Raw genomic sequence first — 21,344 nt, forward strand, 5'->3', positions numbered from 1 at the left:
TAATTTATCTATTATTTAAACTGTCTCTTGAAATATGTTTGCTTAATGGTGTCAGCAGCCTCCAGCACTGGGCTCCCCATTTAGCGAATCTGGCATCGCATACCTGAGGAGCAGAGTCTCAGACACCAGCAAAGCCCAGCTGCTTGGTCCTGCCCTTTGCAGAGAAATGTGGGGCAGCAGGTGCCACCACTGCCTTCCTCCAGCCCTGGTGGCATGGCGGTGGCAGGACCACCTCTCCAGGGCTCCCGTCCAAACTCCAGCCTCCTCTGCCCCCTTGCCGTGCCAGCACCTGGCATATCTGAGTAACAGCATTTAATCCTGCATAGCGCTGAGAAGCCTGAGCCTTTGCTCAGCTTCGCCTAGTGATAGCAGCGAAGCCTCCTGTGGACTTCAGGTTAACCGTGAGCCTGCAGCTGTGGCAATGCCATTGTTTAAGAAAAAATAAATGCAACGCTGCGACCGATGTAGCGTTGTCTATCCTTTCTGGGAGATCCTCCCTGGCTCATTCTTCTACTCTACAGTAGCCATTTCTAACTAAGCTCTTCAGGTGCAGACCTTGCTGTCCTTGTTGCTGTGGGACACTCTCCCACGCGTGTGGACCTGGCAGGACAGAGACAGTGGGCACTGGCAATGGCAAAGTGCTGGCAGCATTTGGTGTCCCAGAGGCCTGGCATCGCTGCTTGATGTCGCTCCAGTCGCAGAGACCTCTGCCTTCGGAGGGCAAGAAGACATGTCTAGCCAGCGGGATGCCTGTGGCTGCGGGGCGGACCTCCAGGCAGTGGAAGGAGCAGGGAAGTCTGTGGTGGCTCGTCACCCAGCAGAGACCTACAGAAATCTCCCAGGGTCACTCGTTTTTGCTATGGGCTCCCGCAGAGACTCTTGATGGGGAAGAGAAGTGTTTCATGGTTAAGAAGAAGTTAAAGGGAGTGCACAGGGAGTGAGAGGGGCTTAACTGGCCAGAGTGGGGTTGCCTGGAGGACAGCAGGTCTGGGATGGGTATCCAGAGTGGTGCCCCAAGGTGGACAGCCGGCCAGAGGTGGCCCACTTCGATAATAAGCACTTGGAGATGAGACGTGCTAAGCGCTACTGTTAGTGGTTTGCGACTTCCCCATCTTTGGAAAACAGCCAGCTTGGAGGATTTAAGTGTGTGGCCAGTTACGCTTGCAGCAGCAGGGAAATTTTCCCTGAAGTTGCCAAAACATGTTTTTTGAGCCTGGCTCAATTTCCTTTCCCCCTCCTGTTGCTCAGTGTCTCTCGGAGAGATGGGTAACACAGCGCAGCTGGGACATTGCTTAACAGACACTCGGGCACAAGGTAAAAGTCGCTTTAGCCACAACATAGAAACCTCAGCTGCATTCAAGGCGTGTAGCAGTCCTCCCCGCGCACGCACTGCTCCTGGCGTTTTGCCCTAGGAGCCCACGGCTCTTAGAGCAGATCCCTTTCCTGCTCCTGCACCCGTGCCCAATCTCTCCAAGGGAATTGGTGCGTTTAACACTAGCCCAGGGCTACTCTTTTAGCACACGGTCTTGAAGGCAGCTGTGCTTTGTAAAAACTCTCTCAAGCAACCCTCAGAGATAGTTTTCATGACAGTATGGGAGCTGGGTAAGAAACTTCCCCATAAGAAGTCTCCCTCTTTGTGGATTTGCTGCCTTTACAAAGAAGGCGAGAAGTCAATAAAATAAGTAAAAGGGCATATTTGTGAGAGGGGGGAAGCTGAGCTGAGCAGCAAGATGACTCTTCAGGTTGTTACCATCGGAAAGGGCTTTTAATGTCATGGCACTAGCTCCTCAAGCACATGAAATCGGGAGGGGAGTGGTTCAGAATAAATGAAATCATTGCGTTCGTAAGCCCTGGGCAGCACCACCGCCGAGCACTTCTGTAAGCGGGGAAACCCGCTGCCAGGGAGCAATAAACCTGCACAGCTTTGTGCACCGAGGCTGCAGGGACACCTTTCCATCGCCCACCTGCTCCCGCGCAGCCTTGATTGGCCCACGGGAGGCAAAGGGCATCTTTCGCTCCGGGTCCGGTCCCCAAAACAGCTACGTGCAGAGCGTGCTGGCAGCAGCCAGGGCTGCAGACTGTGCTCCGCACTCCTACAACTGGTTTTGCTGAAACACAACCCTCATTTTAAATCAGCTGCAGTGAAACAGAAGGCTTTGAGAAAACAAACTCCCTCCAAACATATCCTTAACTTCATTTCCTCTGATGGCTCTCCATGTTTCTGTGCTAGGTTTCATGGGTCACTTTGCATTTTTTTCTTCTTCTAATTTTAATTCTTGTCCCACCAGGGGTTGTTCTTTCATAGGATCCCAACCATGAATTCTCAGATGGCAACGAGAGTTGAGAAGGGAACTTGACTGTATTCTCTCTTTTTTTTTTTTCTTTTCTCTTTTTTTAATTTTTAAGCTGAGTTCTAAAGTATCCCATATTTTATTCATTTAGGAGGATTATTTTACACCACAAAGAAAAGTAGATTGTCTGGCTGGTCTGTAATCATGCTAAAAAGATTAGAAACAATAATAAATATAGGGGGGTCTTTTAAATCTTTTTCCACCGAGCTCCACTTCTTTTGAAACGCAGTCATTTGAACACCCATTTATTTATCATGTTCTCAAAAACACACTCGGATCATACTCATCTAACCTATCTCTTCTTTTCTCAAAAAGACAGCAGTGCTCAATGCTCTAAATACAGGACAGGGATCTTCTTGCCCTAGTTCAGCCGGGGTAACAAATGTAGAGCCTGGCGTTGTTTCTTTCGGAGTTGTCTTCAGGATCAGACTGGCAGGAGGACCCTGAGCGACGGGTCGGCTCCCGCTCTCCGGTTTCGGCTCTCCTTGCGAGGGCGGGCAGTCTGTGGGCTCCCACTGCTGCTTTTCCTGCCTCAGGCGCTCGCCCAGCAGATACCACCACCACTTGCTGGGGGCTTCGGGGTCGGTTTACAGGAACATGCAGCCCATGGCTTGCTAGGCGTCATCAACAGGGTCTTCGGTAGTCTAAGGCGACGGATTAAATGAGTCCTTGCCAAAATTCTGTTCTCAGACGCAGCAGTCTCAACCCGGGCGCTCTGACAGGACCGGCAGCTCCACCGAAATGCTGCTGGCTGGAGCCGGTGTTCAGCCGTACAGCCTTTCTTTGCATCTCTCTCCTCCTGCCTTGTGCTGGTTTCTCTCGCGCAGTCAAGCCCCAGAGTGCTGCTGTCCCAGGCTTACAAGGACTCACTCTCTCAGAGTAAAGCAACGTGGAGAAACCCTGCTTTTCCATGTTTGTAGTGACAAAAGAAAGGTCCAGAAGTGTGACGCACTCTTCCCCAGCCCCAACACAGCAGTAGCAAGCCCAGACCTTCCCTCTGGCTTCCTTGTGCCTTCTTCACCTCCTGATGTGAGGGACCACCATCACTGTAAAAAAATCGGCTTGCAAGTACTTCCCAGACCCATACCACTGACCCTCCCAGGGCCTCACAGCAGGCTGTTGGCCAGCAAGTTTGAGTATCCCTGGCCAGCAAGAGTCCCCAGCGAACCAGCGCACCCCCAGCCCATAGCAGAGCAGAGTCTGGCCCTGCAGAAGTGGGTCCAGCCTGGGGCCAACCCGCCACAGCCCTCACCCCCGTCACCACCCAGCCCGGAGAAGCACCAAGGAAATAGCCATGTGATGACGTATCCAGCCACTGGGTGCCACTCTTGTCCTACCTAAACCCAGCTGACCCTGAAGGAGCTGCTGAGAAGGAAAAAAAACCCAAAAGCAGGTTCGGGGGACTGCTGTGCTAGGCAGACCCTCTCTGCTGGGCAGAGGCTGCCCTGCGTCCCCACTGCCTTCTCGGCAAGCCGGGCCGGAGACCTCACTCCCGTACAAACACGTCCTCTGGGCACTGCCAAAGCCGAGAGCCGCACAGGGGTTGAAGAGCGTGCCAGAAAGCCGCTGCGTAGCTGAGCAGCGTTGGCGTGATGGACAGACAGACGGGAGCTCCTCTCTGGCTCTCCAGGCTTTGAGGACTGTGCGAGTGAACGTGTCGGAGGTTCACGCGTTAACAGTTAACCCCGATGTAATTTTCTCTGTGGGTCTGCTAACGCTTTGCCTCCACGTGGCCAGTTCTCCCCACAGAGCCCGGGAAATGGCTGAGCGCGGGGAAACGATTTGGGCCCCGCGGCTCCCCGGGGCACCCAGCCCCATGTGGTGCGCGGTGCCAAAGCAGGGCTGGGGGCAACGGTTCCCTTACGGAGAGATTCCCACGTGCGGTTACTGTCCAAAGGGGCCATCACGTGGTAGGGACTGTGAGAGGAGGCAAATATCAGCCAGGATGACTTCTGCTTGTCCACCCTTTTTGCTGGCCTCTGGTGGGACTGGGGATCAGTTACAAACCCTTGGGTGCCTTAGTGACATATCTACAAAATGGGTGTAGAAACAGCCCTTCACCACATGACGATACATGGATTATCTTTCGCAGAGTAAGTAGATATTCATGCTTGATGTCCAGCTGTGCACAGATCCAGCTGCTCCACAGCAGACGCTGCCAGTGCCCGTGAGAGCACCATCGGCTTCACACCTTGCATTTTCCACGTGCAGGAGGAAGAATTTCCACATCTGTCCATCTTCTGCCTTTTACAAACATCCGAGCACTCTGCAGTCACTAACCTTCACCACCACCGCGGGTTACATGTTACCCCAACCCTTCAGCTGGGGGAAGGGACACTTGGAGAAAGTATGTGACTCTATCCAGGGATCTGTTGCAGTGGTCCAGGTTTTCCCATCTTTTCCCCATCAAAAATGTAGGCTATGAAACCAGGAAATGCTGATCAGGAGTCATAGTCAAACCCTGTGCCTAAGCCCTGCCAGAATTATGCACAAGGCAAAGCTGAAAGTCCTTAGCCCAAGCTGTATTTATAGCTTTTAGGTGCTTTGCTCCCACTAGTTGCAATAGGAGTTGGATACTCAAGTATCTTTGTGGATCTGAGTATTAGATTATATTTTTAAAAGCAGGGGGAGGGTAGGAGAAGGCAGCTAATGCAGGTTTTGAAACTTTTAATCTGGCAGCATCATTTTATAGCATACTTTCATAAACTGAGTTCACTTTGTTCCTCTGGTAACTGTGGTTGTTGCATTTTTTGAACTTTTAAATGTAAAACACTGAATTGGGTAGCATCAGGATAATAACATTTTTCCATATTACTGTGGTTGTTTATTTTTAAGTTGACAAACAACAAACTTTGGCAACTAATAGCAAACATAGGATAGTGGCAGGAGCAGTTGGGCAATGTATTAGCTCATGTCTATTTAAAAATACATAATTGAGACTTCAGTATTAGAATCCACTGAAATATGGGAAAGGAATTCACACTACAAGTGTCAAGCAGAATTTCACATGTTAGTCATTGGTGACGTTCAGCTGTACGTGGAGAAGTTTCAGATTATATAGTACATTTACACTGAGAGTTTCCAGAGAAAAGAATAAACAAGACATGGGCCTGACTAAGTAAGCACAGGCTTCAAATTTAACAGCTGCTGAAAAATTCATTAGGTATCTACCTACCTACCTGTTTGACCTCAGGCCCATTAATGCCAGAGCGAAAGCCCCACTAAGCACCTCTCCATGCAGACTTCAGAGGCAGCATTTCTTCGTGTGCCACACAGTTCCCCCGCAAAGGAAGCCCCAACCCACGTGCGCACAGCAGCAATGTCCCTGCAGCCAGTGCTCACCATGGGCCCCGTGCTCCTTTCCTTGAAGACATCGCCCAGCACTACATGTTTGATCTGGATCAAGTGTGGACGTATAGTTGCACTGGTTCAAATTAGCCCGAACTGGCACTGAGTTAGTGTCACAGACACAAATCCAGCATGAAGCCTACCTGTGCAAAATCAACCTGTTTTAAAGCTTTTGAAGAAAAATGATCCACGAGATTGAGTTTGTGGGAGATCAGAACTTTGCAGCAAGTGGCTGCAATGTCTTGGACTCAGTTTGAGGAGTCTCAAAGTTGGATTTACCATATAGTCCAAATACAGACCGAGGGGGAGTTTTGCCATTTATTGCCCTGGGACTATAAATCAGACTGTGGACTACCCCCAAACTACTCATTCTTGTATGGTCATCATGAACCTGAAACAGGTTTATGTGCTTTAATACTGAGCAGCTAGTAGCTAGCCAGGCAGGCCAAAGAGCATTTATCATCCAAAATCTAGGAAATATCTGTATCCATTTTAGTTGTAGTCAAAACATATCATTAGGCTTTCTATTGATTTTTGGTAATTAGAATCTTCCCAAATATCTCTGAGCACTTTCATTACTTTGTAAATTTTCACCAAATAGTTTAGACAAATTATTTTCGGCAGATGGCTTGTTATGAATAGCTTGTGAATTTTTCACTTTGACATCTGTACTGTGTTTATTGGGTGCTTTAATCAGTTCTCAGGCTGAATGACTGAAATGTTTGCAAGGGGGGAAAAATGAACGCAGGATCCTAAATAAGAAACAGTGCATTTCAAGGACAAACACATTAAGCTGACTGTATTCACAAACACTTTCAGAGACTCCCAATGATCACTGACTATTTTATGGATGCTGGATGCCACAATGAATGTACATCTGCAAATCAAATTCATGTTGCTTATTCAAAAATGTAATTGTGAACCTCTTTTCATTATTTAGCAGCCATATTATGTAGTCAGGACTCATTAGCAGAATTTTTGTTTCAATTAGTTGTATTTTAACCACATGCTCAATCCTTACTGTCTCGAAGCTGTGAAGGTATTGTTAAGCAGAGTTGCAAGTCAAAAAAAGCTACTTTATCTCCTTGCTTTGTCTTTCTGAAAGTAATATTGGAAGATAAGGTTATATACTCATTCTTTGATCAGTAATCTCCTTTTCTTGAATGGTGACCACAAAGCAAAAGTATGCATTGAATGAAAGTTCGAATGATCAGCACATGATTACAGTTTAAAGGAATGGGAAAATTAAAGCAGAAAGCTAAAAACCCCAAAACAGGGTGGAGGCTGGAAAGGGGGCGGGTAAAGGACCAGTATAAAAAACTTCAAACATCTTGCAACAGAGCAAAAACATAAAGCAAGCATATGCATTTGCTGATGAGAACTAGCATATTCTTGCTTTAGCTGCAGCCTCTCCTACCTAAAAATAGTTTAATAAGAAAATCACAGTAATAGGTAGCAAATTATTGTGGTACATTTATACGGTGCCTGGCACGAAGGGTCCTTAACACTTCCATCAGGCAAAGAGTAAATAAACACAGTGGTGGGCAGAGGGGCAGGAGGCTTTCTCAAAGCCTTTCTCGCACCACGCCAGAGCCCACCACCTCCGTCACTGCCGAGCCGCCAGGGTGTCCGTGAGCCGTGGCCGGACTCGGCTTCCTTGAAAGGCTTGGGATTTCCTATGCTACGTTGCCATCCCAGTGGTAAATAATAAATCCCTGAATAATTCATAACCAGTCAGTAATATCTTAAATAATTTAACGAACAATTTGTCGTCTTCCCTGGTGAGAGGAGACGCTGGCTCAAGCGTGGTTGAGAGCAGTTCGTGTCTAGCCCCCCCTCTCCCCAAAGCGCACCGCTGTCAGCCATCTCCTCCCATGAACACCCAGGACGGTGGGTCCCTCTCCCGCGCGCTGACCTCCTCCACGAGGCTCTGGCTGCCCAGCTCGGTAACACCACTTTCCCCTGCTCTGGCCTCCTTGCGGAGCGGCGCGAGTCCCTCCATCCCGGGGAGCCCGTCTCACCATCCAAGCTGCGGCACTAAAGGACGGCAGCAGCCTCGGGTGGCCGGAGAGTCCAAGGGTCGCTCCTGCCCCGCGGCCCACACGGCAAGTCCCAACAGGATGGATGTTATCAGCCAAAGGCACAGAGAAATCCTGGGAGCAACGCTTAGTTCAGAGACCCATGTCAGAAGATAAAACCCCGAGAGATCAAACATAGTGGAGTCAAAAACAGTGGCTGTATTTGGTTGGACTCTGGGACGTAATCCTGGCACCACGTACCCACCAATAGCGCCCCAGGCACGTCAGCCAAGCCAAGCCCGCCAGGTGCTTAAAATCACATGAGTACTTAAGATCGTAACTGAGCAAAGCACGTAGGAAACACAAGGACTGTCATGTTAAGCGTAAGGAATAAGTCATAGAGAAACACTGATTTTATTATTATTATAATTTAAAATACGACCGTGCTCTTATCTGCAAGTCGTTCCATCCTGCTAAGTGATACAGTCCCCCATGCGCAGGCTTTTTCAGAAGATGTTGCATTGGCTTCAGCAAAGCTATACTGGCAGAAAACGTGGTTCCCCACAGCATCTCTGCTCCCCAAAAGGCCCTTCAGCTAAGGCATTTGCCACATAAAAACACATATTGTAATTTAAGAAGTAAATGCTGAACTGAGGTCACGACATGGGCACGCACTGCTCCGACCACAGCCAATGCCCACGGAGAAGAAGCTGGATGGCGCTACCAGCTGCCCGGCTACCAAACGCGTTGCAGATGCCCCCAGTGTAGCTGAGAGCCCAGGACTGGTGCCGGCGCACAGCTCGGGAATGCCGCTGCAACATCCAGGCTGCACTTTGGGGTAAAAGCCTGGGCATTTTGCAGCGCCTGCTCTCAGGAGACTGTCTAGCCTGGAAAAGCAGGTGAGACCCGAGCTGCGTCATTCATACCCTGCAAACACATCTGCGGCTAATTGGCATGGCGTAGCATTTTCAAAAGCAACCACAGAGAGGCTTAGGAGCTTCACCCGGCCCCCAAGAGGTGTAAACTTCTAAGCATTAAACCACTTTGAAATTTGCCTCTTGGCTTAGAAGTTGCATTGGTGTTTTTGAGAATTTGAACAAGACCAGAAGCACCTGTTCCCAGGCCTTGGAGATGAGCTTTTGCTCACGCAGAAGGTGCTCGTCCACAGCCTGTGGGGAGGTCCCCGAGACCGAGCTTGTCCCGAGGATGCCCTGGGTGCCAGGCCTGACCCCCGCAGGAAACAGCCGGAGATGGTAGGCAGCCAGGCTGAAGCAGTCTTGGGGCTTTCTTTGAAGCAAAGGACTGGGACTTTGTCCTGTAATGTCGTATTTTTGGTTAACGGGTGACATCTAAATTCACAACAACAAGTATGTTTGCCAGCACGGGCTCTGTCTGTCATTTGCCAACGGAAAGAGAGAGCTTCTTCAGGAGTTTCTGAGTGATCTCATAAATATATGCTCTTGCTCACGCATCTGCTCAGCCACAAACACAAATGTAATGCTAATTAACTCCACGGAAGTGCTCTCGTAGCCCTCAGTTCCTGCTGTCTCTCCCCAGTCTTGCTGATGTTTCTTCCTTGATAGATTTTACTGTGCTCAGGAGAATCCCAGCCCTGCAGACACTGCAAAATGGCAGGGCTGTCCCAAGACTCAGGCCTGTTTTATAATTACAACAGTTTTTGACTGCCTTATTGAGTGGCCCTTCCCCCTCCCTGTAGGTTTTTTCCCTCAACAGTTTCAGAGCCTTTTTCCAAAAGATACAAGTTCACACACTCAGCTGATGTCAAGAAAACTGTCAGTTATTGAATGGGCAGAACTCAGCCTTCTGGGAGACACAATACATTATTCATCATCTTCCGAAGATCATCTAAAGGTCAGGCTATTTTGGCCTCAAGGTGGATAAGATATGTATTCAGCCTTACGTTCTAGCTACAACTTCTATCCCCGAAAGCCTGAGGTATTATGCAATGCACTTTTATCAGAAGCCCATAAAGCAGAGATAGCTTTGCAGATCGCTGTCGTTGGGATCAGACAGTTATTTATGGTTTTTTGGAGACACCCTCAGCCTATCAGGTCAGTAGAGAATCAGCACTTCAGGCTTTGCTAAAAGGTAATGCTCTTTGGTTTAGCTACTGAGGAACTACTGTTGCTAGTTTTTCACCCACCATTTGGATCTGCACAGTGAGAAAACAAAAGTTCGACAAAACTTCATGTAAAAAGGCAAATATGTGAATTCCATGCGGAGCAGCTACATGCCAGGGCCATCATAGCAAGATCGGGGCAAGGCACATATTGCCTGAACGAACTCTCAGCTACTACAGTCAGGACCAGGTATTTTAATTTTCCTGAGATGTCCAGTTTCCTGGAGGTGCTCAGTGTCCTGGGACTTCTGTTTTGACAGTCAGATAGTTAATCACCCCCCAGCCACACTTCTGACCAACATTCAAAGTATCTTTAGAAGGTGTTTAATATTCCAGGAAGTTTAAAACATTTCCATCTTAAAAACAAAATGTAATTCCCCAGTTAGATGGAAGCTTTTAGGGTGCTGTGTCAAGCAATATCAAGTCTTGATACAAAATCAATTCAAAAAATTAAGCTTTGCCATATCTGTGATTTTACAAGACAACAATTGGAAGGAGATTGGTTCCAGTACATCTATTACCAAGTAATAGAAGTGGAAGTATTATTTATTTGTATCCAGGAAATACAAAACACTCCCTGGTATCTCCAAAAATACCACACTATCCTCCATCTGCTCTGTCGTTGCCCTTGTTTTTAGTGACAAAGGTAGCTACACTAGAAGAGCTTAGATTAGACCAGATTCTCATCCAAAATTCTCTCTCTCACTCACTCGGCAACATATGTGCAAGAAAAAAAGAATTCCAAGTACAATAGAAACTGAAACACGTCAGGCTGCTAACTCTAGCAATGGTGTAGGATAATGTGTCTTTTCCTTCTGCTTGAGGAGCATCCGTAAGTAGTTGGTCTAGTTAGTCTCAAATGTAGGTGTTTGAAAGATGGATTGTAACACCATGGGTTGATCTTGGAGAGTTCCCTGCAAAGTTCTGCAATTTTAATTGCAGTCATTACTTCTCCCTGTCCTGTGTTGTCCTCTACAAGCAGCTTTTGGAGCTTTGCTGGGTTGCCATTTTTCGGGCTGCACAACACTAGCTGTGATGCTGTGAGCAGTGGCTTCTCCAGTAGTAGCTATCACCTTGCACAAGGATATTCACTTGCCCCTTTTTTTTCTGCTTGAAGGCTGCTTTGTACACACATCAACTTCAGCCAGGTTTGTGTTTGATCTGCTGATTGATGCCTGACTTGAGATGTGCCATTAGCGTCTTTCCAGGTACTATCCTGTTTGGATTTGGCTGGTGAGACATAAACCACGATATTGTTTCTGCTCTCTGCTCGAGTAAGTGAAAAGTACACTTGGACCTGTCGAAAAATGCAATACATACACATGCACACCACTGCTGGTGAAGGACATCTGTGTCTCCCAAATCCTGACTTAGAAACATGCTGAATAACGTGCAATTATAGTGGGGACGGTTCTGCTGCCCCCAGCATCAAATGCACGCAGCAAGAGCAGGCTGGGTGCTGCGGGACACCCAAGTGATGAATTATCTGGTGCTATCCTGACTTGCTGTGTGAGCATTCACAGTCCATGTAAACTGAGATGTTTTTACTCCACAGCAGCAGCTGCAACTATCATCTGAGAGAAAGGCAGACTTCACCTGGTCAGGCAAGAACTGTAACACAGTTGCTCTGTATTTAAATGACATCTCGTATCCTGGATTGCGTATGGGGCCGTGGCACCATCCCCCCGAGCTGCGATATGCTCTAGCACACAGCTTCCTGCTGGCTGGCACCTGAGGAATGAATGACCTGCTGACAGCAGACTTGGAAAAGGCTCATCCACTGCCTTCTTGTTGGCCATGTCTGCTCTCAGGGTGCCCAGCTCACTGAGCCCAATGCCACAGGCTGGGGGAGAGAGGCACCCCCACCCTGATGGAGGGTCCAGCTAGGGACCACATGGGATAGCTGGACACACGCCAGTCCATGGGACCAGATGGGATGAGGAGGGGACCTCATGGAGTTCAACAGTTCAAATTCCTGCACCCTGGCTGGCATAGCTCCTTGCAGCAGCGTGGACCGACTAACTAGGCAGCAGCTCTGCAAAACAGGACCTAGGGATCCTGGTGAGCAACCAGCTGAACATGAGTCAGCTGGGTGCCCCTGCTGGGATGAAGGCTAACTCTGTGCTGGTTCGGATTAGCAAGAGTATAGCCAGCAGGTTGAGTACTGTGGACACACCTGGAGTACTCTGTCCAGTGCTGAGCTCCGGGGACAAGGAAGATAGGAACAGACTGGAGCAAGTCCAGCAGAGGGTGACTAAGATGATTAGAGGACTGGAGCATCATGTATGAAGAGAGGCTGAGGGAACTGGGTTTATTTAGCCTGGAGAAGATTGGAAGGCCAATAGGAAGCAGCCACAAGTTGCAGGAAGGGAAATCCTACGTGGGCATAAGGAAAAAATTCTTTGCTGCGAGAAGGGGATCAGGCATGGGGACAGGGGCCCAGAGAAGCTGGGGAACCTCTATCCATGGAAATTTTCAAAACTCTCCTGGTAGCCTTCGCCCTGTCTGTCATAAATGCAACAGCCACTCCTCCAGGGGCTACAGGAGGTAAACACCTTCACCTGGCTCATTCTTAAATGTCGAGCAGGAGCCAGAGCAACGAAAAGTACCATTTACCGAGTGAAGGCCTGAACATCCGTTAGGAACAGAAAAGCTCTGACCTGCCTGAGAGCAGCGTAAGGCCGGGAAAGCCAGTGCCTGGGGATGAGGCAGCACGTGCTCTCATCACCTCGGTATGGGCTTTATGAAAAGATTGAGAAAGCTGCTAGTGGCCCCAGCCAAGTTGGAATTTGGCCTTGAGTGAAGTCAATAAGAAAGAAAAAAACCTAACAGTGCTGCCCAGTTTACTCCCTCAAATTGTCTGAGCCAATCTAACAGCCCGCTGCCAAACAGGAGGGAGCTTGCCTGGCTCCAAGGACTCCAGCCCTCTCCTGCTCTCCCCACTCCCTGGTCCCACCACCTCCTTTGCCCAAGCACTCATCAGGCTCTGCTGACAGCTGCCGGGGTGTCTGGCAATGAGTAGCAAAGAGCAGGAGCTGGAGCTGGAGCTTGAGGAAGGAGCAGGACTTGCCCCTTTCTGAAGTGCTGAGCTGTTAGATTGGCTCAGCCACCTCCTGTCACCTCGTGCCAAAACACAATCCCCAGACAGCTGTTTTTTCTGTATCTACCTGAGGCCAAGGAGACATAGATCCTACATAATACAGCCTGGCACACAGACTGACTAGGGCAGATTACTGACTAACCATTTATTTTTACCTGAAAGAAGCTAGCAACATGTGCAGGTCAAATTGTCTCCGCTTTTTGCACCACAGCCTAGAAGGCTGCTTTCCTGACACTACGAAACAACTGCTGCAAATCAAACCTTCAAAAGTGCCCTCGTCCATTCTCCAAACCACTTACCTTTGATTATTTCTAGTTCCACCACATAGTCCGTCCTATCTCGAGGCCGTGGGACAAAAGCCAGGAGTCCTACAGTGCAACTGCTCACTTAATTCCTTGGGTGTCTTCCCTGCTGATACATAGCAGAGATTGGCAACTAATCTATATATAGCCGAGCCCCACAGGCTAGACACAATGGCTGCATTCAGCGTGCATGCATGATGATGTCAGCAGTGGCTCTTTAATTGCATCATGGGAAGTGAGGGGAGAAAAGAATTGCAGGAGAAAGCAAGGGGGCCCCTGGCCCCTCCACTTTACATAATTTCCTTCACCGCCAGATGGGAAGGCATGGGAATGCCGTCCCTGCATCTCGGCAGCTCCTTCCCCTCAGCCTGGCACAGCCACATCTGTTTCCCCGGTTTCCTACGCCTCTGATCTTCTTCACCTGCCCGCACCCCACCATCTTGGGAGAGCTTCCTGAGATGCTGCTCCCGCCATTGGATTTGGCTTCCTGAGGCTCACTCCCTCCTTCCTTATTTTTACTTTGCTGGTTTGCAGACGCATCCAAAGGGTGGTAGCTCTGAAGCCCTGAGGAAGGGTAGGGTCTGCACTGCCGAGCCCCGCACAACCCCCATAGCCGCTTTTATTTAAACAAATGCGCATCTGTACTGTGAGGCAGCAGTTCACAAAAGGGGCTGTCAGGCTCAGCGCAACGCCACAGCTCTGGGGCTAGCGAACAGGAGACGCACAAACTTTGCTTCCCAGTAGCCATCCGTCATAGTAAATGTATGCGTTTTTCATTTGAAAGGAGAGACGACACTCTGCTCTAGTAACCGGGAAAGATATTCAGCGGCACAGAGTTCCCCTGCTTGAGACCTTCGACGCCAGGCAAAGCTGGGCATCCGGGGCCAACGGTTTTAAAATTTCCCTGACTCGTTGCCTTCCCTTTAAAGTCCTCGCTCCTGCCAACAGTATCTATGGTATCCTCCAGTTTAAGAAAGCTTCCCTTTGTCTTATTCCCTGGCCTGTTTATAGCTCCTGTGGCAGAGGTATATTGGAAAGGATTTATACCAATAGGCGCACGGCACTTCTGCGCACAGAAGCGAGGCGTGCTGCAAAGGGACATTTAATAGCTTCCGAGAAACCTGAGGTTCCTTGGGGCACATTTTCTGGGAGGAGGCTCTAACCCAGGGGGATGGAGTCGTGTGTTTTCCCAGCGGCACGTGAGAGGGGCTTTGTGTTGTGACATGAGTAATTGGCTGCCTTTGTAAGTGCACTTTTACAAGGGGCTGCACGGGTGCCGCCGGGGTCCCACGTAGGAGAGATGACAGCCCCTGTGTAGCGCTGGGGACCTCCGGCCGCTCCCACAGCCGGGGGAAACTGCCCAAGCAAGAGCTTCTCAGCTCCCTCATGGAGCAGCGAGGAGGAGAAAGGCCCCTTCGCGGGGCACGGCACGCTCCCCGAGACCTCGCAGAGGAGCCGGGATCTGAGACTCCAACCTCTTGCATCTCCGGCAAGCTCACAAATGCCTCATCCTGTAACCTGAGTCTGGAGCAACTCCATGGCAGAAGGTAGCAAAAGCTTCCTCTGAGTCCATCTTACAGCTTTGCCTACAGGAAAGACAATTATAACCATAATAAATACTCAAGGGAGCCAGACGCTTCAATTCTCACCCTGTGTGCCTGCTTGTTCGCTCTCGTAAAGGAGCATATTACTACTGCATGTACTGTCACTACCAATGTCTGTTTCAACATATAAAACCCTGCACATTTGAGGTCCAGATTAGCTCAAAGCGTTTCCTCCTGAGGCCGTTGCAGAAATACCACGAGTTTTCTCTCTCAGCATTGAAGCTGCATCTCTGGAACTGACCTGCCTCGGTCAGAGCAGCCACAGTAGAGAGCAGCACCTGAATACAGGTCAGGATTAGTGCTACGCTTGCTCATACATGACACAAAATCATCTGAAGGCATGTCCCACTGTCTCCAGGCCACAGTTTGCCAACACTTACGGAGTAACATTCCACGGCCCTGGGAGAGAAGCGGTCTGACTTGGTCCACAGGGCAGTCACAAGGAGGCACGAGGGGCTGGGCAGCATATGAACGCAGCCAGCCTTAAGATATAGATGATATCTCCTCGCAAACAGCTGAAGGGCTTGAAGATATTAGCAGCCCTCTGGATAGGCTATACAAGCGCCTCATCTTTTCCCGCACAAGGTCAGCCATCGTCGTGCTGCAGCACGTTAGGGGACACTCACACGTCCCATTTTAGGGGCTGAACGGGGGGGGGGGGGGGGGGGGGGGTTTGGTAATGAATAGCCGAGGGTGCCAGGGCTTCCAGCTCCTGCAGCCAGATCTGGAGGGGAACAGCTGCCCACTCCCTGAGTTTACACAGCTGCGGGGAAGCATTAGCAGCTGACAAGTTATTCTCCCTTAAGCGTTAGCGTATACCACCTCTAGCAGTTAAAAGCACTCCCCCAAATGAGTAAAAGGATACTGTGGATAGGAACAAGAAGGAAGGTAAGGGTGACTTTTGAGTTACAGCTCAGTTAACAGTGCAGAGAGGATAAATGCTAACTGAGGTATGGGAGCAGCAGCAATGTCATGAAACAGGAGACTAATAACAAAACATTTTTAATTATTAGCCCATAATGTTGGCACCTGCTTTCCACCTCCAGCTGCTCAGAGCTTGTATTTCTTGACCTGTGGAGCAAGTTTACAAGACATATCTACTCTGCCAAGCCTTCTCTTGAAGGGAGAAGTGATCTAATGGGACATTTCTTTCAAGCTGAGTCTGAGAGCCTTTAAAACACATGTAAAAACTGATGCTGGAGAAGTATTACGAAGTCCAACATCCAGTCAGTGAAGTCACTTCCATGTGTCCCAAAACCTGGATTTAGACCATGCTTAAGGGTAGGCATCAAGTTTGAGAGCCCGGACAGGGTTAGGGCAGTCAGGGTGAGAAGAACAGACATTTGCATCTTCTGGCCTTAAGCCTGTCCTGGGAGGCAATAGTTGCACTCTCATCATCAGAGAATAAAGCCAACACAGGTACTTAGTCTAACGGGAGATTTGATTGAACAGATGATGAATGCAGAAGAGATTTGAGAAGTCTGGAAGAGGAAACTGAAGTTCTACAGATAGCCATTGAGGAGTAAAGGTGTTAAAAGTCCTTGTTATGCTAAATCACACTAAATAGTTAGAACAGGACAATTTTCAGCCAGGATTTCTGAAAGGAATAAGAATGAATCATGAGGCACAGAAAAGAAATGTCACTTACTTACCTCTCAGGTGTATACAAAGTGGTAGGAGAGCTAGAGGGAGACTAAAGCACAAGAGGTGCCCTGGGAGACTCTATAGTTACAAGCAAAAAACCTTTACTTTGGCACATCCAAAAATGACACCTCTGCATCAACAGCCTGTAGAGCTCTGTGCCGCTGGGGAAGAGGGTAGGGTTTTGCTTCTCTCTAGGAATGGAGAGTGGAAGACCAATCCCTAAACCTGTCTCTGGCCTTAAAAGCAATGTCAGCTGTTGGAGTGCAAGACCCCCGCTTTCCAAAAGCAGCCCTCCAGGGGTGTAAGGCTACAAAGTTAAAAACACACCAACAAGCTCTATAGATTTTGTTGTACAAGTGTATAGGGGGAAGCGATCTCTGTTCCCCTCTGGATCCCGTCACATCTTAACAAGCACATCTTTAAACTCAAGGTGACCCTGCTGTAGGGGAGATGGATGGGTGGAGGAGGCAGTGTCAAGAGCTTGAATTAATATGCTGTGCAAGCTAGTTCCTGATGATTTATACTGTAGGGACAACACTTACTGCTTCTTTGCTCCCCAGCCCTCTACCCTGCTCCAGATCCAACATACCATATAGGAGCAACAAAAAGCTCAGCAACACATGCAGAAAGTTTAACTTACTACTGTACTTCTAATGGATCCAATGACAGATATACGGTTGAGCAAGAGTCAGTATGCAAGAGCAGGCATGGCAAATTTGGAATCTGAGGCAAATTTAGAAGTTTGTGCTTGCAAGAGGAAAAATGAGAAAAGGAAGGAGAAAAAAAAAAGCACAAATCAGAGCTAAAGTGGCTGGACTTAACTGGTGCAGTTGTCTGTGTAGTCTAACTGTGCTGAAAGCCAAAGAAAAGATGGATATTCCTCTGAGTGTCATGAATAAGTTGCTAACACTGAGCTAAAAAACAACAAAACCTTCCTGTCTTTCATTTATCCAGGACTATTTGACAAATGTGAAATCCCCAAAGACTATGCCAGCATCAAGGTCTTGCCTATGCTTTTGCCTGCAGAGAGCTCTGTTGGAAGTGCTCCCTTCACACATCGATCTGCCAGTTGAGTTTATCAGCCTAGGAGACCAACGATCCACGTAGGATGCGGTGCTGTGCCTCGTCACTCTTGGTAACTGTTAACAAACAAAAACGGAAGGGGATTCCTGAGGATGACAGGACAGGCAGAGTTGTAGATCTTTATAAGCACTAGAAAATACTATGCAGAAATGATCAACTGCTATCCTGGCTTTTTATGTCTGCAGACTTTTTTCAGGATAGCATGACTGGAGATGGGAATATTTTCTGAGGCTTGACATGCAAAACAGCAACAATGATAACCAAAGTTTGGTCCTGTATGTTTATTATTACCAGTGCATGTTCAAGGATTGAGTCACCAGCTACTCAGCTACTTCTGTTCGCAAGCCCAACCTGCTCTGAGCTGGCACGCTGCCTTAGTGCTGCATGTAACAGGGCAAAATTATCTGGCTGCTGGACCATTTTACACAGGTGGTATAGGGGAGAGCTCCTTATGTTTGCTTCTAAAATTACAGTAAAATATCTCCAAACCCACAATTACTGTACCTGGTTCTACTTAACAAAGCTTTTAACCTTCAGACCCCAGGCTTTTCCAGCTGTATTGCTTTTGGCAGGAACACAGTTCGTTTGTCCTGTAGTGCTGCTGGTGGAAAGCAGATGCTTTCCTTCAAGCAAACGAAGCTTCTCAGTACGGACAGTGGAAAGCACATCCCGACGTTTGAAGCAGATGCTAGAGAGTGACTCAGGTGCAGTCTTCTGTCCCAGTGTCCTATTTTACACTGAAATAAAGGGGGGGGGGGGAGGGAGAAAAAAATACATTTAAATGCACAGTTCAGCTGCAGTAGCTGGACAGTTAGTCAAGGGCAGACAAATACAGATTTTTCCAACTAGATGGAAGTTGGCCTGTATCATCAGAGGTATTTCGATGCTAGTTAGGTGTCTCTGAAGATCTGGGCCATTGCGTCCAGATTTTAACATTATCCAAATCTTTTAACATTCAATATTTTAACACAGCTATGATGTGATCACGACACCATTATGATTTTAACACAGTTTCAATGATGCACTTGCCTATAGAACAAACTTTATATGGTTTCAAATTCAGGCTAGCAACAGCATATGAATGGAGGACAAAAGAAAGATGAGAGAAATGGGAGGGAAAAATACTGGAGAGAAGGCAATAAATGAGAGAAACCTCACCAGAGTAACACAAAGGCAAACGAGCGGAGAATGCAGAGAAATGCCTCAAACACTCACGTAAGCAGTAAGATTTCATTTCTTTGACACTGAGAGACAATAGTCCTGCTAACCGGGATAGCTATTGTTCTTTTGTTTTTAAAAAATAAAAGGGGTAAATGCGAGGTACTAGCTTCCCAGGGAAAAATTATGAAAATAAATTCTCATCCTGCTGTCTACCGAGGAACCTGAAGATTCTCATACTTCATCTATCGCTCTTGCGCTGTTACTCACCAGCATGTTCGTCGGGCTAAACAACAAATGAAATATATCGAGGCCTTGTTCTATCTGAGGAGAGCTAAGAGATTTTTTTTAAAAATAGAACGAGTTAATTGGATCTAAAAACATCAAGTCAACGTGCTAAGCAGAAAAATGCACAATGCTAGCTGCTGTGTAGGTGAGCACACAAGTGCTCCAGTGGCTAACGTTTCAGAACTGAGTGCAATATTGGTATATTCCGTTCAGCTGTATTTAAGTGTTTTTTCACAATGAAGATAGAAAGACATCCGTAATCAAAACAAGCCACTAAATGTTTCATTCCTTTGCAAGGTGGTGGAAGGAGGAGAAAAGAAGACCTTAAATTTAGAAAGACAGAGGTGCTCGAATATGAGGATGATAGCTGGAGAATAAGGACCCACTGTTCAGAGACACTGACTTGCTTATAGGCTTTTACAAGCTCAGGGAGGTGTAAGCTGTGAGCCATAAATGAGGTCCAGGAGCTTTGGCACAAATACAGTGGATCTTGTCAGCAGCAAGGACCTTCCTCAGCATATAGTTAGCCTCGTGAACCTGTTAGAGCCACTTGAAGCATGGAAGCACAAAATTTCCCTTTTCAGCCCGTTAGCTGAAAAGCAAACAGCTGTCGCAGGAGAAGGCAGGGGTGTCAGATATGCCTGGAGACACACATCTGGGGATTTCTGCCCAATTTCAGTATTTCTGAACGCAGATGATGACGGTTTCTATTGAGGGAGCTGGTGGAAAATGTTATCTGGGAAACTCAAGCAGATCAACTGTGCTTTTGTTGTCCAGGGAGTTACTGTTCTTCACAACTAACTGGCTTCATCTGGAAAAGGACAAGCACTACAGCATCATAATCCTCTGCAACAACCACAGTACAAATAAACAGAGTTGAGTCAAGGCTCGATGATTTTTTTTTAACCTTTGCTAATCAAAGCTGTGGTGGGTTTCACTTGCATGCTCAAATGTGAACATATGCATATGTAATATAAAGAGCACAGCCCCTGAGCCAAATCCTTTACTGATATATAAGGCAAGTTCCCAGCTTAATATACTACCACAGAGGGGCATAATAAATATTCACGCTTTTTTATAACTTAATGCACATTAGTTGCCCCACTGGCTTCATCACCTATTCCTGTCGCTTGGTCTGGCATAAGGACATTTGCACTCTTGAGTTTCTCTGTTCTCAGAAAGGCTTTTGGAGACACCCTCACTATTCAGTACCTGCCAGCAAAAGACATTTTTATTTTAAAATTTAAGTAAGTGCGTAATTATTTGTATGTCTAAGGCCCAAGCAGAGGAGAAGCATCATTTAGTATGTTTCAACAACCCGCTTTTCTTTTCTGTGTTTTTCCTTGCTTATTATCATTTGCTGTTAGATCTTTATAAATACTCATTTGTTTTGAGTTTATTTTGCTTAGATACAACACTTTCAGTTACTGTTCTGAATGCACCCTTCCCTACTTTCAGTATTTTGCTTTCCACTCCCTAGGCCAATGTCGTGCTTTTAAACTTTTCAGTATTTCCAGTCTCCTTGATAAGGGCAAAATACCACGCATCCTTGTTTGCTCATACAACCCATACTGAAACGAGAGGTTGGCCATTCACTCGCTCTGAGCTACTGCTGCAGCTGAAACTTTGCTTTCAGCAGCTTAGGAGCGTTGCGTTAAAACAAAATAATTGTGTTTTTCTCTGTAAGTTTGGTTTTGCAACCAAACAACGGGATCAACGCTAGTTTTTGCTAACTTCATCGCGTCAGTTTAAGGGAGAGGAAACGCCTGTCCCTGCCACCCTCCCGTGCAAAGCAAAACCAGCAGCGCGGAGGGGCAGGAGAACCGGCGCGAGAAAACAATTAACCGAGCGGTTTGACGCCGAGCGCGTCGCGAGCGCCCCGGAGCCCCCGCCGAGCGGCCGGAAGGCGCCCCCGAGCCTCGAGAGCGGGAGAGACCCCGGCTGCGAGCCGCCGGGACGCGCCCAGCCGCGGGGCGCCCGGCGCCGGGGGGCGATGCGCGGCGGCGGCCGGGGGGGCCGGTGTTTCCTGCCCCGCCGCCCCGGCGGAAGTCAGCCCGCGCCGTCGGAGCTTAAAAGGCTCCCGCCCGCCGCGCCGCCCCAGTGCCCGGCGGCCGCAGCGGGGCCAGAGCAGCGCCGCCGCCAGCGCCGCGGGCCGCGCCGGGCCATGCGCTCCCCCGCGCCCTGAGGCCAGGGCCGGGCGGCCCGGCTCGCCGCTCCGCAGCGCGATGGCTCTCCGCGGATCCTACGCCGCCCGGGACGGCGCTGCCGCATCAGTGAGTAATTCCTGCTAATTCACCCCCCGGGGCCG

At 48.4% G+C, this 21,344-nt stretch overlaps 1 protein-coding gene across 1 annotated transcript in view; it reads left to right on the top strand.

The window, feature by feature from the left end:
• Positions 1-21,141: 21,141 nt before the first annotated feature.
• The window catches only part of TRIM71 (tripartite motif containing 71), a 65,116-nt gene continuing 64,913 nt past the window's right edge, over positions 21,142-21,344 (top strand). The window contains exon 1 of the mRNA XM_064506125.1: positions 21,142-21,309. The gene's annotated coding sequence lies outside the window, so the exon portion shown is untranslated. The remainder of the gene's footprint in view (positions 21,310-21,344) is intronic.

Source organism: Dromaius novaehollandiae, chromosome 2, assembly GCF_036370855.1.
Source record: "Dromaius novaehollandiae isolate bDroNov1 chromosome 2, bDroNov1.hap1, whole genome shotgun sequence".
In the NCBI taxonomy this organism is placed as follows: domain Eukaryota; kingdom Metazoa; phylum Chordata; class Aves; order Casuariiformes; family Dromaiidae; genus Dromaius; species Dromaius novaehollandiae.